This window comes from Symsagittifera roscoffensis, chromosome 5 (genome assembly GCF_963678635.1).
Source record: "Symsagittifera roscoffensis chromosome 5, txSymRosc1.1, whole genome shotgun sequence".
Classification (NCBI taxonomy): Eukaryota; Metazoa; Xenacoelomorpha; order Acoela; family Convolutidae; genus Symsagittifera; species Symsagittifera roscoffensis.
Window position 1 is genome coordinate 11370721 of NC_087066.1, and position 18450 is coordinate 11389170.

General features: G+C 34.1%; 1 long non-coding RNA gene across 1 annotated transcript; it reads left to right on the forward strand.

Annotated features, from left to right (window-relative positions):
* The first annotated feature begins 318 nt into the window (after positions 1-318).
* LOC134846209 (uncharacterized) lies at positions 319-5062 on the forward strand. The gene is made up of 3 exons (XR_010162787.1): positions 319-444; positions 3856-3933; positions 4901-5062. It is a non-coding gene; the product is annotated as an uncharacterized LOC134846209 (long non-coding RNA).
* The last annotated feature ends 13388 nt before the right edge of the window (positions 5063-18450 follow it).

Sequence of the window (18450 nt, forward strand, 5' to 3'; positions counted from 1 at the left end):
AAAGTTCATAGTTTTGCCAGTATTTAAAATAATAAAAACTATCGGAGAGCAATTAAAGGGCAGCCGGAACATTCAGAGATTTGTCTTGATAAAAGCAGTCTTATTATTCTCGTTGTATTACTATCATAACAAGTAGCTACCAGATAAACAGTTTTGTTGCTCATAGTTGACGATTTGAAACACAAAGTTGATATGCAGTTCTGCGTCTGATGGTTTTTGCAGTTTGAACCTCTTGAAAACATAAGTCAATTGTGACAAAATGGAGTAAACAGGTTTTCAGAAAGGCTTTTGATCTTTAATCGCTATTTGCTAATCCAAACTGTAGAATCCAAACACTTAAATTCGCATTTGATTGTTAATTATAACCAGATTTACCACTAACTCAAAAATTCATCTTTGTCTTCGCTAGCAAATCAATTTCTTCACTGCTTAGCTCTAACTAAGGTACTGGTGGCATTATCTGCACTAGCAGAAAGTCTCATCCAGATGAATGCTTTCCCTGTGTAGATACTTAACGCAAAGATAACTGCTCCAAAAGCAATTTTGAGATTTAGGCGTGTCCAATACTGGACGAAGGTTCCATCCATAGTGCTCACATCAAGGTTAACTTCAACATCAGAAGCCACGACAACCATTCGCACCGTTTGAACTACTTTCTCTAGCTTGAACAGAAAATTAAGTGTCATTGAAAACTTTTTTCACTTGTTGAGTGGGTGATGAAGGATTAAAAATAGCGTAAGTCTGACTATCGCTTGCTTTACTGGTGAGTTTTAAAGATATTTTTATCCAGATAAACTAAAATAAAATTTTTAGCCACTTTTCTTTTTGAAGCAAAATTTTGTTTCATTCAGCAAAATTTCCATTAAACTTTGCTAATAAAGCCAGCGATAGTTCTATCTAAGTTTTATAAATCATTAATTTCCCACACAACAAGTAGGCAAAATGAAAATTAATATCTCTTTAAGAATTCGATAATTTAGTTCAAACTACGGGAATGGCCGTCGGATTTTCTGATTTTGGAGATGACCTTATTGTGAGAACAACGGATTCAACCGTCGTCCCTCAATTCCAAAAAAGCAGTTGGTGATGCTACTCTGGTTTAAGTGGTTCCCAAGTCTATTACCCTGCGCCTTCTAAACCTCTTTTTCTTAACCCAAAAAAAGCAGAATTAGATGACCCCACTTTAATTTAACACTTTTTAAAACTAATCGTTAGAATCGAAGTGAGTTTTTCTTGAAAAAGTTTCAAAACCATAGCGTCAATTATTATCAAAACTTTGATTGAGAGAATTTTTGCGAAATAATTTGAGATAGCAGGCACGCAACTAAATGCTGCTTTGGTTTGAACAGAAATGACCTTTCCAATAGTCTAGACTTTGACATAAACTTGAAACTTAATTCAATCGGGATTTCAAATCAAAAAATGAAAAAATTAAAAATCTCCGAAAATGAAAAAATTCCTACCAACAAAAAGGCAGTTGGTTGAAACTAAACGAAAAAAATTGATTGCAAACTGCCTCGGGCCAGAGAGCTAATGTAATTGGTTTTTTTAAAATACATCGTTCATTTTAAAGAATAACTGTGCTTTTTTATCATTGTTAGGGTACAACGCAAAATCTAAAGGATTTTCCGACCCCTAGTTGTAACCTAGCCTCCAAAAATAAGAGCAATTGTTCCGGGATCAAATTAGTAGAGATGGTATTTGTTGAAAAGAAGTCGATGGAGTGCAATTTTTACGTCTCCCGGGTCTGCAAGCTGTCGTCTTTTAGATTAAAACGACATGAAAACTATATTTCAAAATATGTACCAAAAACATATGAAACATTATTAGGCCTATTTTTGCCATATTATATTGCGAAACAAACGCAAATCAGTTTTTTCTTGGTAAATTAACATTCTGATACTATGATCTGCTAGCTAGGATCGGATACTTTTTTTTGTAAAAAGATGCCACTCGAGGAACTAAACAGATTGAGTTTTCGTCTAGAGGCGATGTTTTGCATGGTAGCCATAACCTTCCAATTCCTAACCTTGACGCAAGTCACTTAAGTATGAATATGAACAATAAAGCCAGCTCTCCATATCGTTTGTTGTTCTTGTCGAACCGGATATTGCCACATTGCCTTAGCTCTTTTAGTGAAGGGGGCTGAATTTCTTAATTCAAACTGAACATTTTTATGCGGTTTGATCAAAATTAAAGGCAAAACTCAAAAAAAGCATTTCGAAAACCAATCAATAACTTTAAGTCAAAACTAACTAAAAACATTGTTTGCTTCGTAATCGGTTGTCAATGCGAACTCTTAATTTTTCCTCATGAAGCATTGAGGAAAGTCAAAGAACCATCCAGACTTCTTGAATCAATAAAAAAAGTTTGAAGGCTTGAATAGTGGCGAGCTCAAAATCAAGCAAATTTCTCCAAATCTACCGTCAAGGGGGCTGTTTTTTAGGGCCTCTAAAAGCTGATGGTAAGTTTTTCTTTTGATTTACTTGGTTAAATAGGCATACTTACTAGCAGGGGTTTTTTCTGAAAAACATACGTGTGTCGAGTAAAAGTTAAATCATTTTAGGGATGAATTTGAATGTGCTGTATGTCAACAAAAAAATATGGTTTTTCTAGCACACAGCTTTTCAGGGCCATAATTAAAAAAATCTCTCTTTTGGTCAATTGGTATACCAACAAATCTTGTTAAAAATCTGCAAAATTTTTGATTCCGAGGAGACTGGTAAATCCTGTTCTCGCTGCTTGTGCATGAGATGTTCTTGCTGAACAAAGATTATTTTATTGATGGGCAGTGTCATCAGTTGGTGTATGACTATTGGTCATATCCTTGATGTTTTTCAGAAGCAATTAAGTAACAGGTGTTTTCGTATAGATGTCATAGTAATGTGAGCCCCTCTTTTCAAAGAAACTTTTTTCTCGGTAGTTGTATTGCTCGGCAATCATGGTTTTACTCTTACATTTGAGATAATATTCGTGGCCTGATAAAGACACGCTAGCAACAATGAGTTTTTAAACAGAGATACACTTGCGATTCACGAATATTAAGCCGCAGTGCAAGCAAACAGACGAAAAAAGCCAATAAATGAAAAAAAAATTGAAATGAACATCATAAAAATTTTTTTAAAAAATAAAAATTAGGTCTGGAACCATGTTATAATTGCGGAAAACACAATTGAGGAAGATTGATTTAAAAAATAAAAAATCTCAACCAACAGAAAGTAAGCCGAAAAAACTTAACAAAAAGTCCCGTAGAGCCGAAAATGTAATTGTTGTCATAAAATCATTTCAATTATAAGTTCTATCTTTTGAAATATAGTAATTTGTGCAATCCTGAATGAAGCACAAATGCTAAGTGTTCATTAAAACCACCCCAAATAATGTCACTAAGCTGACAACACCTAAACCGATATCTTTTGAGTCGCATGAAACTTTAAAGCGAAAAAAACTGCGAATTTTTTTTTCATTCAAGCATAGTAAAAAGTGCAATTTGCAGGAGTATATCAAAACACGCAAGTATACTGCAGTAGGATTTTGAATTAAAACCGCAATTGTGTATTGTTATTCTAATTAGCACCTTGTAGTTTTTTTTGTTTTTTGAACCCGTGAGTGAAGAAGCTAATCAAAATCCAATCAATTTCGAGTTACTGAATGCATCGATTGGATTTAGAAAAACTTCTCTCGCCTCAATTAGTGCTCCTAATTGGAATACCACTATGGTTGTTAAAGATCCCAAATTGAAACATTTTATTGTTAAAAAAGGGAATTGAGTTTTTGTGGGATTATCTTGTTATAAAAAGTGAGTTGAATCATAGCGGGTTTCATAACGCGGGGATAAAGAGCCGGACTCTGTTTTAGGTTACTACATGACCCGCGGATCGACACCTTTGACATGCCGACAGTTCAAGTAGGGACACCGTGATTTGATCCATGCCGGTAATTTTTGATAAAAATTTCTCTCTGCCAAGAAAAAAGAAGACGAAGTGGAATCTTGCACTACTTGCGATGCAAAACAAAACTAGCAATGCAAGTCATGAAAAGAAAGCCATTATTCAAAAAAATTGAAAAAAAAAATTCAAAAAACCGAAACTTGCAAAAAATCAAAACGTTGTCTGAAAGCATGTTCTCTCAATCTGCTCAATACACAATTTTAGCTAATTATGAATTTCGAAAAATAAATGGCAATCTGCAACTGAGCCGAAAAAATTTAAATAATTTTCCGTAGAACCGAAAAATAGTTAATTTTATGAAACACTTTGAACTATAATTTCTATTCTAAGATTTATAGCTTTTATCCGAAAAAACCGTAACAATTATGCTTCTCTTAAAACAACCCAAGTTAGGGCATTTAACTAATAAAAATTAGGACAAACTCATTTGTGCCTGATAAACTTTAAGCGAAAAAACAAAACAGCAAAAAACGAAGCAGCAGGAGTAATTTGAAAAACTAAAATTAACTAGTTTAAGAAAAACTTTCAAAAAAAAATTCTACAATTTAGCAAATAAGCAGGTAAAACATAAGCTGACCAACAGGCCAAATTTTTTGGAAGGGAATAAGTCTAATTTGAACATTCCAGTTCCTGGCCAGATTCAAACTTGGTCAGATTCTGTTAAAACAAATTCTAACCCGAAAAAAAGTCTGTAATCCGATTTGACAACGCTTGCTAATCGCAAGCGTAAATTTTTCAAACCGGTTTTTCTAGTCACGGAGAAAACTTTGTCAGGCGTTGCTACCTAAGATTAAATTGTGTAAGGAGGAGCATAAATTAATTGTAAGTTGTTCTTTCATTCGGTTTTTTGTTAGCTTACAGACATTTTTTTTGACACCGATTGCAGTTTGGGCTAGTTTTAGAGCATCGAAGTATATCCTCAAAATGGAAAGCTTTCATGAATTTTGAATTAGAAACCTTCAAAAATCATCTGGACAGAAAAAACTTCGTCACTTCGTCAGAAAGTTGAATTCAGCAGCGATCATTTGAGCAGATTTGCTTCAAAAAGTTTCTGAATCAACACTTTAAGATTTTGAGATCTAGTGATTTTGTGGCAAAAAAGATGCTCTACAAAAATTTCCTCAATTATCAATTTTCAGATCAGCAAATTCAGTCGAGATTTGTCAAAAAAAATAAAAGCAAAATAGAAAATTTAATTTGTAAAACTAATTTTCGATGAAAAATTTCGAATTTTACTAAATATTATAATTGATTTTCTGTTCAAGCGACACCACAGAAAATCAACTGAAAAGCATATGATTTTATCAGTTTACTCATGTTGTTTTATAGTCAAGAAAGTCGAGAAAGTCGAAACATAGGTCTAAAATTGTCAAAGCATACCCATTTTTGATCGAGAAAGTCGAAACATAGGTCGAGCTCAGTCGAAGAAAGTGATCAATCATTAGCGCTCGGGTAATTTTGTTAACCAGACCAAAATTGTTTTTTTTTTGCTATTGTGCTTGTCGAATAAATTTTTGTGACGTAGAGATTGTACTTGAAATCTATTTAGTTTCACATTTTTGTGATCTCGAGACTTGAGATAATCCTTGCTCAACCCATTGTTTGTCATGACGCCTGAAACAAAACTGAGATGAATCAAACAAATTTTGTGTTTTTTGCCTGTCGAGACAGTCGAATCACGTCCATTTTTGGTCAATAAAGTCGAAAAATATCTACGCGGGGGTCAAACAAGAAAATTTTAATAAACATAACAAAATTTGGTCGAGACGTTCAAAACATGCCGATTTTTCGCCGAGAAACACGAAACATGAATCGAGCGTCTCAACCCGAGAAAGATAAATAAATGATCTTATGATCTTATTAGAATTACTACTGTACCCTTTTTGCCCGCTGAAAATTATTGACTCTCCTCTTCAAAATACAATATTCAAACTTGTAGTTTTTATTGTTACCAATTCTCGACGAAATTCTCTCTTCATTGCCTTATCGAATTACTACTCTGTTCTTACATCGTTAAATTTAGTAGTTTTTTTGATATCATAAACTTATGTTATTGGCACATTTGTGACAAATCGATAGAAAACGACAAAAATTATGCTTCCAATTTTTGTCAATTTGTTTATTTTTTCATTTTCGATTATCAAGTTCGCCTTAACCGATGACATTGTTGTTAACTCTACTGTGATTCAACCTGCTTGGTCTTCATTAGTGTTTATTATTCCCCTGGACTTTCCTTATAACTACCCCAGGTCATTGTGCAAGTTCCACAGTTTGCATTACTGTTTGTTTGCGTTCGTCACCCCAAATGACGGTAAGATTTTTTAGGTTGCAAGTTCTTAACAAAAACAGAAAAAAACTGAAAAAATGATTGAAAAATTAAATTTTAATTTTAGTTGAATCTAAGATGCAAGCATCTTTCCCGGTTGACAGCCGTTTTAAATTGCTTAGATTGTTCGCATTTTGAATTGTTTTTTCATTTTTCTGAACTTCAGCTAGATCAGGAAAAAAATTGTTTAAGATACAAAAAACTGTGCTAAAATGTTTGAAGCAAATAAATAAACTTATAAAATAAAATAGTCCTGTTGCCGTAATAATTAGTAGTTCTGTTTCGTTTTTAGTTTTTTTTTCAATTTTCGATGAAAGTGACGGAATATTTGGGCTTGGCTTTTTCCTCAAGACAAATTTAGTCTGTTTTAATAGCAGTTTTTGACGGATTTTTCTATATCACTTGAAAACTTTTGTTAACTTGAAGTCGAATTGAAAAAATATTTCTCTTTTCACCTTTGTAATAAAAAAATCGGGGTTCAAAGATTGTTGTTTTTTATGCAATTTGGGACCGTTAACGCGCAGTTAACAGTGCTCATTTAAACTATCCGGACAAGACAAACAAAATTTGAAAGTTAAAACATTTTTTCAATTTGTGTCGACTTTAGTCGAAAAATTTACCCTAAATTTGTGTCGAAAAATTTACCCAAAAGAAAGATCTTTTGGCATTTTAGACAATAAACATTTATGCCAATACTACCGGTTTAATTGGTAAAAAAAACTATTCTAAAGGGAGCCTCTGATTTCGCCAAACAAAAATTAAGAATTGTATGATGTCCAAAAACTTAAGCAAAACGCTCTATAAATATTTCCAAATAAAAAATTGGCATTTCAGATAGTAAAAAAGACACTTTCTGGCTATTAAACAAAAGCCATTTTTACACTATATTTGAAAGGTTATACTCTTCTTAGAATTTTTTGACAACACAAAAAGCCGTTTTAGAAATAGCTTTTAAGGAATCGATCTGGTATTTCTGGTTTATATTTTATTGAGCAAAAATGAACAAAGATTATCTGTCTTGGGTTAAAATTTTGGACCCGATTTTTTCAAAATGAAGTGCAACATAATAGCTACGTTAAAATTTTGAACAATTTTTGTACTCAACTTTTTGTCCAATTCCAACAAAACTTGAAAAAAGTAAATTTTAAAATTCAAGTTTTATTGGTTTTGTCCGGATAATTTGAAGCAGCACTGTAATTCGTGCTATAAATGCGTAAGAGGTGATTAAATCTGTCTTTGAGCTCGTTCGAGCTTGAGATGAAGTATGCTACAAAATCTAGTTCATACATTTCTATGTCACTTGGTATTTTACATAGTTTGGGGAGGGATGATTTTCAAAAGTTTTTGTGAAAATGTTCAAAAGTTTTCTGTGAAAATGTCAGTATTTTTTTGAAAGCTAACACTACTCCAATGACCTAAAAAGGCAGTCGACCATTCAAGGCTTCGCCCTGATGCGAACAATTTTGTTTCTTTTTTTTATTTCGATCAGCTTTGAAAATAAGAAGGCTAAGCTATATTTTAGCTTCACTCTTATTGGGAATATATGCGGCTCTTCTTCTTCAAATGAAATCTCAATAAGTTTTTAAGTTATTGTATTAACATGCTCAAGTTATGGTCCAAGAAACAATTCTTTGATCGGTCCATTATTCAAAATTATTTTATTAAATTTTGCCTCGTTTCAATACGAAGACTTAGATGCATAATGAAAAAAGCATAAAATGTTGCAAAAAGATTAATTTTCTGAACATTATCTTAGGCTACAATACATTAAAAAGCAGTCTCTAAACACCACGGAATTTTTGGAGTAAATTTCAATACTTTGAAATTTTGTACTACCTCAGGTTGACAAAAAATGCTTGTCGTCCAATTCCATCTTATGGGAAAAAAGCTTATCATACAATTCCATTTTATTGAAAAAATGTTTAATATACATTTTCATACAATTCCATAGAAAAAAAGTTTTTTTCTTTTTATGCAATTTTTTAACAAGCATTTTTTCCTTTGTCTTTTGTATTTCGCTTTATAATTGTGTTTCGCCCTGAATACAAATAGCAGAAGTTTTCTCAAATGAGAACACCCACAAACTAAACGTCCTTAAATCGCATATATAACTACGTACTGCCTAATGCCAAACCAGATAGCTTTTGAAAATTACTCAAAAATATAACAGAAATTGTAACTTTTTATTATGGCTACGAGGCCTGTTTTAAAAAGCTGAAACGTTAAAATCGCTGACCGTTTTTTGGTTAGATTTAGGTTAAATCTTATGATAAAATAGTGAAAAATACAACTTCATCCATGAAAAACGTGATTTTTTTATGTATACAGATTGTGCGTGGAATACGTTATAAGCGAATATTTCGCATTCAAAAATATATATTTTTTTTGGAAAAACTGGTTTAGCGACTAAAAAAAGAACTAAGAAAAATTTGTCAATAGATTTGAAATTTTTGTATGGAAAAAATTTTTACCATCCAATTTTTAAAAAAAACTGCATGATAATTTTTTTTTTCATAGAACTCTTGAATGGAATTGTATGATAAGCATTTTTTGTATGGATTTGTCTGATCAGCGTTTTTGTTGTAATCTCGTCAACCCGGGCCTATGGGTTGAATTAATTCCCCGAAACTTTTCAAAATTGTATTTTTATTTAGATTATATAGAAGCTGTGACAGTAAGATGTTTGAAACGTTTGGTAGAAAATTGTCCATCAAATCTTAGTTGTGTTTCTGAGTTCTATCAAATTTTGCTCTAACTTTATGAATTTTCATTATAATTTAGATATGCTGTACAACCCGGCTTTTAGTGTGTCCAGGAGGAACGCTGATCCTATCGACGGTCTTCAATTATTGAAGAATGTTGCAAGCAAACAAAACGAGGTTCTGTACAGACCAGTGTACAAATTGCATAATCTTTATATCGTTCGTGAAGGCTGTTGTCAAGGAATGTATTGTGCAAATCGTCGAGATTCTAGCTTATCACAACTAGACGTTTGCTTTCAGCCTATTTCTAACTGCTTTTTTCATAAAGATTTAACGCAATTTTCATTGCGTTTTTTTAAACACCTTCCCAGCAACTAAATGGTGAAATCATCACAAGATACAACTGTTACATATAATCAGTCCTTCCAAAAGTCCTCTAAAGAGTTGAATTTTCAAAACTAGATAACAATGGGCGCCAGCAGTTAAGCCGGTCACTGTTCAAGTAGAACAGAATGTTCCGAACATAGTCCTAAGAAAAATAAATGTTATTTTTTAATAGTGTCGTTTTTCCTGCGTGGTATGATAAAAGTATTTTAAAAAACTGGAACTTAGGCTTGATCAACAGTCAAAGTAAAATAGGCAAATTGAACAACGTTGCCAGATAATGACAAAAAAAAGCCAATACAAAATCATTAAAAAGCAAAAAAATATATTGATTTTTTGAAGATTTTGATTCCAACAATGGCGCTAACAAAACTCTAAGAGAAAGTTATACTTATTTAAAATTATTTTCTGCTTTAATTAAAGATAAAAAGGCAATTTTAACTTTCACTCCATAAAAGAGCCTGCTCGCTTGCTTTTCCCGCCCGAAATAAGACAAAACATAAAAATTTTCAGGCCCGAAAAAAATTTTCTCCCCGTTTTACAATAATTCCTGGTTTGCTCGAGATACAATTAGTATCTTCTTCGTAGTTTTTTTAAATCCTAAAGTATTTTTATCACCTATGTCATACTTTCGAAAGTGAGATCACCACGAGAATCATACTCCTTGTCCCTCGTGTAAAAAATATATGGAAGATAAAGTAATTTGTCATCTCGACGACATGCTGCAAATGCGTGATTATCAAGGTCAAAGTTTTTATTACTTCAATCACGGCTACAGAGAAGCGTTGTTGACGCCCAGAGAATATTTCACGAAACTGACTGACTACTCTGAAGGAGACAAGCGTCTGAATTATATTGTGTCTTATTTCTCTTCTAAGTGTAATACTAACATTATATTGAAAATCGGTTTTGGAACTGGGATTTTGGAACGAAAGAATCAATCAGATGTTGTTAGATATGAGAAACATGGGGCACCATATCAGCTGAAAGTTGGACTTTATTGGACTCCTAAAATTCCTTATGAGAATCCCGATACATTTTTGACTTTTCGTTGGTTCAAAAACACAGTAATTTGCAAAGATCAGTCTTGGATTTGCAGAAAAGAAAGGAGCATCAAAAACTGGTTCGCTGGTTGGGGTAAGCAACTGTCTCAAGACCGCAGAAACTAGATTTATTTATCATTATATTCAGAATCATATGAACTGATTTTAATTTTTGGTCAAACAGTGGAGCACGGAAAAAAATTAGCCGGTCTGAATTAGTCGTTCATGCAAAAGCAGGCATCAATAACAACCATTAGAATGGGAAATGCATATTTTATGGGAATTTTTTCAGTCTCAATTCGATAAACGTTTAGAAAACTAAAAACTTTTGCTTTAGACAAGAAAAAAAGGTTCTAAAGTTTTTCCTCCAAGATGAGTTCTGTGCGAAAAAATGAGCGAATCGATATTGCAGAAGGGTCTTACTTTAAATGGACTATTTTCGAAAGCTTCATTATATCGGCATAAAACTTTACATAGATGCGTACCAGAGCACCACTTGCGATACGATACAACAATACAAGCTTGTCATTCAGATTAGCGGGCACAAACTGAAGCCGAAATCAATGTCGAAAACCAATGAAAAAAAAGAACCTCAAGCAACCTATTCGCTCAAAGGATGCAATATTGGACCATAAAGCCCATAAATCAACCCTTTAGAATTCGATCAAGTAATAAAGAAAAACTCACGAAAAATAAAGTCAAAAAAGGGGAGTTAGTAAACTTACAGCTAACAGAAAAACAGTGTTTGAAAAAATGGGTATATAAAATGCAGACAAGCTCAAACTTTGTTTGTTGATCGACAAAAGTACTAGGCTTTGTGAACAAAGTTATTTACAGGAAAACTTTCTAGTATCCGGCTGCAATTACCTTGCTATTGGAGAAAAATTAAAAATTTAAAAACATTTAATTTTTTAAAAGTTTAATTCGAGCTTTTAGTGAAATTTGTTTTGTAGTTTTCTGCCAGGTAGACCCTTAATAGAAACATTGCCAATTAGTTCTTTTGAAACTGGAGTAGAACTAAGTTTTAAATGGCATTAATCTCATTTTTAAAATAATTTTTTTTTCTTTTTTTTGGAGTCAAAAGTAATCAACCATGCATATTTCAATAATTCCGAACCATTTTTTAAAAGTGAATAGTTTTCAGTTTTTTATTTAACTGCTTGGAGTTTTTTTGCGCTATTTGCTCAGCAATATGCTATTCTTCCCTGTGATCGCTTTCTGTGAAGGAATCCTGTTAAAAACTGTACTGTATCACCAACGTAGAAGCTTGGCAATGGAACTGTTCCTTTTTGGCTGGAATTACAGAGCTGTAAAAACTTAATCATTCTGACAAATTTCCCGTTTTTTATAGATGAAACTAAGTGTTGCCGTAGCTATTCAGAAATCTTTTTGAAATTAATAAGAAGATAATTCAATTTTTCAGTATCATTCTTAAGGAAAAAAATCTTGGCAGCAAGGCCGTCTAAACAACAACTACTAGCTCAAACAAATTATTAACTGCAAAGTAGTGAAATTCGGATAAAAACTCAAATGCAAAATCAAATCCATGTAAGTTAATCCAGTATTAAACATCCGAGAAATAAAAATCGAAAAAAGTTATTTTTTTCAACAACAATCATTTTGCAAAAAAAATTGTAGGCCTTGTGAATGCCAAAAACTTGAGTCTTCGATGGCGAAAAAATAATATTTAGTTTGAACATCTATTGTTAAATATGAAAATAAATAACGATCAAAACACATCTTCTTAACACATATATTAAATCAAACTTTTATCGAATGCCTCACAGCAAACTGCCACACTCAATTAATCATAATTCTAAAAAATTTTCATTCTTTTGTTGTTTAAGAGAAACCTCTATAATACAAGAACTTTGTCTGCTGACACTTGTAAATTTCTAGTCATGATAATTTTTTGCATAAAATTGATAGAATTGGGTTTTTACAGGTCTAGGAGAGCTCGAATAATTTTCAATCTGTTTAACCAATAAAATCAACAAACCTCAAAACAGTCTAATTTTTTTTCAGAAAAGAAACATTCTGGCAAAAACTCTAGGTATTAGAAAATTTTCTAGCTCGAATTTTTATGCGAAAAAAATATTTGAGCTAAAAAACAGTAGTCAAACAATCTAGATAATCGTTTTGAGGGTTTGTTTACTATTAAAACTTTGACAAAAACAATGTATTTCTTGGAAAGCGAAAAAAATATGAACTATTTGAGTTTTAGCTATTTGTAGCCGAATTTGTAGTTCACAGAAAACCGCGGTCAAAAAAACTTAAATCCTTTTGTACAGTCATTAATTAAAAAAAAGCGTGCAATATTTAACCGGGCATCGAGTCACAACAATTTAATCAACGCAAGGTTGCTTTGATGACTCTTCGTGCACGGGCGGATTTAGGGGGGGGGGGGTGGGTGTTGGACGTCCTCTTTCAGGGATTCGACCCCCTGCCGACCCAAAGGGTCACCCATTTGGTACTTTTTAAGAAATCCAGTTTTGGCCAACCAATCCTAAAATTTTTCTAAAGGCGCATTCGGCGCCAATATATATATATACTAATTTTGACGGGGGAGCGCGCACCAAAAAACGCGATTTCTCGGACAACATTTTCCAAAAAGTTCCTAAAAATGCCTTTTTGGACTGTTTTTTTTTCAAAATTTTGCTTGCGGCGCAGAACATTTGGCCAAAACAGGGACTAAACGGGCCTAGGGAGAGCTAGAAAAATCAGTTCGTTCAACCTAAAAAAAGGTCGACAAAATTTTTCAAAAGTTTTTGAAAATCCGCCCCCCCCCCCCCCCCGAGGAGAAAATCCTAGATTCGCCCCTGTCTGCTGTTTTGTTCTTCAACGAATTAGCGTTTTTTTGTCAAGGGGTGTACTTAATTGGATTCATTATTTTGCTTGCTAGCTGTTAGCATCATTTGTAATGCACAAAGAAAGGGGTGTGCTAACCGAAACGGCGGGTCAGTTCACCGGACGATGTACTTAAGTCTGAAGAAAGTGTAAAAATATCTTTGCGGTAAAGCAGCAAAAAATTCAAAATTGTTGCCTGAAAGGATCGGTTCCCTCAATCGACAGGATCGTATTGCATCCAAAGATTTGGAATATACCGTTTTTTTAAAACAAATATCTAGTCCATGAACCGCTTTGAATTGGATATCATTCGTTTAAAAGGCAGGTCGATATCTATCGCTTTTAGGGTAGTGGTAGATAAGTATTTTTTAAAAGTTTTTCGATGCTTCTAATTTAAAGCCATAGCCTATATACAAACAAAACTGATCGTATCAGAGCAAAGCCATAAATGTTTCGAGTACCATTTAATCGATCTCAGTTTTTTATAATTTGAATATTTGCAAAACTAAGTATTTTAGGCTGATAATCAAAATTTTAATGTTCAAATTTGAGTCATGCCTATAATTTATTGAAACCACTTAGCTGCCTCAATTCAGGAACGATTTTGTAGTACGGTTATTTTGCCATGTGTTATAAAACCAGCAGTTCAGCCAGAATGTTGGTAGGTGAGTATAGTGCCCGGGTCGAGGTCCGCGACTAATTTTCGCTCTGTCGGTCGCGCCGATGTTAATTCCGCGACCAAAAATACATAGTCTAGACAGGGTTTTAAATTGCGGACAAGTTCGGTAAACACCGTATATCGGTCGCGACGGTCGAAACATCAGTCGCGTACTGAGTCTGGAAATTATTTTTTAAAAAGTTACTTGGAGCTAACTGCTAACGTAACGGTTAACAGGTCCCAATTCAGCTATTCAACTCGACAGAATTATTCAAACTAATCAGTTCGGGTTTCCGTGGATGACTAGACTTGTGATATCTGTCAGGTGTTTTCTTCTATGATTTAATAGAAGCTCAAGAAGATTGTCAGTTTCAGCCTCTAAATGCGAATATTGCTCTTAATGCGAATACTGAGAAAATCAGTACTTCTCCAGTTAGGTATAAAATATCAGCTCTGTCTCAGATTCTGGCAATTGGCAATTTATGATACATTAGAGATACATTAGAAAAAAAACTACAGTACTGTAACAGTACTGAATCAGCTCTTATACATTACTGTTTATCTTCTGCTATTTTCTGATCAAAATTAAATCAGAGGTTTTTTTTCTCATATTGCTCTGATCAGAAAAAAACTAAAAGTAATGTTCTAGTTTTTCTATAACCAGAAAACTAATCGAAAACAATCAGAACAGCAAATATTTGTTAAAAAATCTCGGAAAAGTCTAAAAAACTTGAAAAGAAGCCGGGATAACGTTAAATGCGTAACTCAACTGTCTGATAGACCCTTCGCAAGTCAATTTTTTTGAGTTTTCTTTTTCGACTCCGGTTTCTTCCGCGCAGTTGTTGAATTTTGAACATCTCTTCTACTTGGTTTTCTTTCTTCTCTTTCTTTTTCGTCCATAAAGGTACATCCCATTGTTCAATAAATGAGCCAATCAGACCCTTAAATTTAACATCGCAAAAACGTAATTGTGGTACGTCTTTGCTCTTCCTGGGTTCAGTCTGAATTGCAACACAGTGAACCATTGAAAAACTGATGAAATTTACCTTAATAGTTATTTGTCAAACAGTACCGCCATAAAAATCTGGCTCGATCTTATTAATATTTCTGTCAGCCGATATCGTAGTAGTTATAATAAAGCTCTCTCGCAGAAAGAAATATTTAACATTTTCACTCCATACAAACATAAAATAACCGCTAATCTAAACTAGCGAATTAGTATCCCGAACTTAATTATAATTCCTAGGTACATTAGTATTTATACTTCCTGGTCTATTGGTATAACTATTAGGAGAAAATTTATGTCGAAAAAGCGTATAATGTGGATTTAATCAGCCAGTATTTTGAGTTTCATCAAGAAACTCACCTTAAACTAAACGCATTCACAATAGTGAGGAGATGTTAAAAAAGCTGGAGCCTTCTTAAAATTACAAAAGCAAGACCATGTCAGAAAAAACTTGAAGCATAAACGAACTGCCGCCTAGCTGCCGTAAAACCTCAGTCTAGATATTTTATATACATATTTTTTGTTAAATTTCTCAATGACTAGATTTGTTCTTTTTGCACCGATCTGCTTAATTCCTGAATTGGAAAATCCCTGCCTTCCGCGTAAAGTAAAAGGCGACGACCAACTTGCAACTCCGATTTGTTTTGTGAGACTGAGAAGAGTGATATCATTCTTGACTTGAACACCATTTTTTTCAAAACTGCACATTCACACGTTTTCTAGCTGAGCTTAGGTTGTAGCCATGTCAAATAAGCACATTCAAGTAATCAAAAAGTGTTTGAGAGACGTAGGAAATCAGAAGACGAGTTTTATCAACATAATTCTAATCTCAGAGACTCTCTCTCTCTCCAACCAAATGTAATGGCATTGAAAATTAAAAATGCGATCAATCAGTGTAAATCAGCATTGGAAATCAACGCTATCCAAAAGAAAGATGTTTTATGTAGCCTTGCTGATCGAACTGTTGATCCCATTAAAGCGCTCGCAGCTTTTGAATCTTGGTTGAAGACTATGGCCGATGCCACGACAAACTGATGGAAAATCACAAAAGTAACAAAAATTGAATGGAAACTTCCTTTTGAACTCTGGAGATGAAAAACTGAAAATTTCTTCCATCTTAAGTGGATCAAACCGTTACAGCTCAAGTGAATTGTAAAGAAGGACGAGACTGATCATTGCCTCAAGCAACCAGCAAACGAGTTGAACTTGAGAAATATGCCTAAGACAATCAAAGAAAGTTGATTGTGGCTAAATCTTTGAAAATGAGCTAACAATCGCGGTGTGTCAGGGATCGATCTTGACAGGAACAAAAAGTTTCTGCCATCAAGCAGCACTCACACGCTTCAAAGAAAGACTTCGTGGGTATCGCCATCAACAATCTGTCATCTCAAGCGACGATTGATTTGATTGCTGCTCCTCAAGATGGTTTATAACCAAACAATAATGTCAACTTTGCTGACACATCTCACTTACTGTTCTAATTTTGTCTGTAAAGTTTTTCCTTCTTTGTTCTAACATTTTTTAACGTAACAATTGCTCTCTCATCAGTATCAGTTGGCCCATCATTGTCCACTGATCTGGAATGCCAACGCACCCTCCAACGCCTGCTCCGACGTCCTTTTTTTCTTTAAGAGCAGAATTATCAACCCAAGTTTTGCCAATGACTGCTGCACTCAACATTGCTGTATTTATGTCATCCCAGCCTTTCAACGCAAGCTCAAACATTCATCCGCATTCAAGTTTCGCTCAGCTGACATGCTTTGCATCGGTGCAAACGACAATTAACCATCCGCATTTGGGTCCTTACATACCGAATATGAAACTTTGAAGGGTCGCTGTCATTCTCACCGTTATTCGAAAGGATCTTTAACTGCAACGAAAATTTGCTCAAAACAGCGGTGATCCAGTGTTACGAATAGTTTCGCAGTTTCTAGGTGTCGTCGAGTTGCAAAATTTTTCAGATGATGTCAAACTAACATACCTCAAAGCATTGATATACGGTAAAGCCAAACCTGCTATAGCGCAATTTGCCTTTAGTGGTGCAATGTACAAGGTTGCTTTAATGAATTTTGAGCACTAATTTGTTCGTCCTCAATTAGATGTCTCTGCAAACTTGGATCAAGGTAACAAAACACCGCCCGCTAAAATGCATGCCTCCGATAGCTTCATAAGCTTTGCATTCACGATATCAAGCATAGTTATTATTTTCCAATCCTTGTCTTACACCGCCAAACCTCGAAAACACGAACGGAACCTCTAGTTGAAGCCACAAAGACAATTCCACATAAAATGGAAAGGTCTTGGTCGCTCCATACCGTAGAGTGTAATCTACACGCTCCCTGTCTAGTAGACTTCTCTGATTGGCTTGAAGACAAAGCTGAAGCGCATAATTGCATGCGTCAATCTCGTAAGCCGGAAACTAACTGTTCACCATCAAAAACAGCAGTTAATTTTCTTAAAACTTAATTCGGCAAATTTAAACTTCGACAAAATATCAGTTAGGTCCTTGTTTGCAAAGTACAAGTAAGCACCCACTTTGCAAAGGTAGCGTCTTCAAAAAAAACAATTCAACCAGCTAAATTCTGCGCAGGTAATAAGTTTTATTAATCTTGCCTTCCAGAAAATAAGTGTTTAAAAAAAGTCCTAAGTCAAAAACGTGTCACAAACCCGAATGCAAGAGCACCCACAAGGTGTTATTGCATCTTTCCCGACAGTATTCTAGAAAAATTTCTCGTCCGGTAGTGCACTCCCGGAATACTTCTTTAGTTGAAGCACAATCAAAATAAAAAATTCACTTGCGCAATACCATTATCGCGTGTCGAAGGCCTAGTGCATATCATTGGTTTATCAATTGCATCCAGTACTTTTGAAGTTACTGCACTTTGTTGTGTGACTCAGACTGCATTCCTTCTTGTTTGTCAAAAGACCTCGTGTATTGATTTCACGCAACAGGTGAGAAAGTTCAACTAATGGTGAATGGATTCGTTTAAGTGAGTTTATCGCCTCAGAAAGAGTTGATTTAAAGGGCAAATCTATGTTTAATCAGGTAATAGTTTTCTCTGTCTGCGCTAATGTCAAAGATGACGGGTTAAATAAAATCAAGCTTTCCAAATTGCATGAAAATTATCCTCACTTGAAACATGTAAAACCAGCCAAATACCGATATGCGAATGTATAAATGATATTATATAAAGATGTCTATGATTAAATCCGTCCACTTGAGTACTGCCAGGATAATTGTAAAAAAAGTCATTCCCTTTGCAACTAATCTTCCCATCGGATGGATCTTAAATGCTTGAAAGGCTTGAAATGTAAAATTAAGGATGTAAGTTTGGTAGAGCAGGTCAAATCCTGGCATGAATTTGAATCATTTGTTCCCTACCAGAAAATAGACGCTATGTCCTTAAGCAAAAAAAGAGCGAATCAAGTCCTTGAGATAACCACCATACACTACGGTAATAGCTACTCCGTTGATACAGACTTGATACAGACTGAAGACAACTCAAATTTATGGAAGAATTAAAATCTTTTGAACTT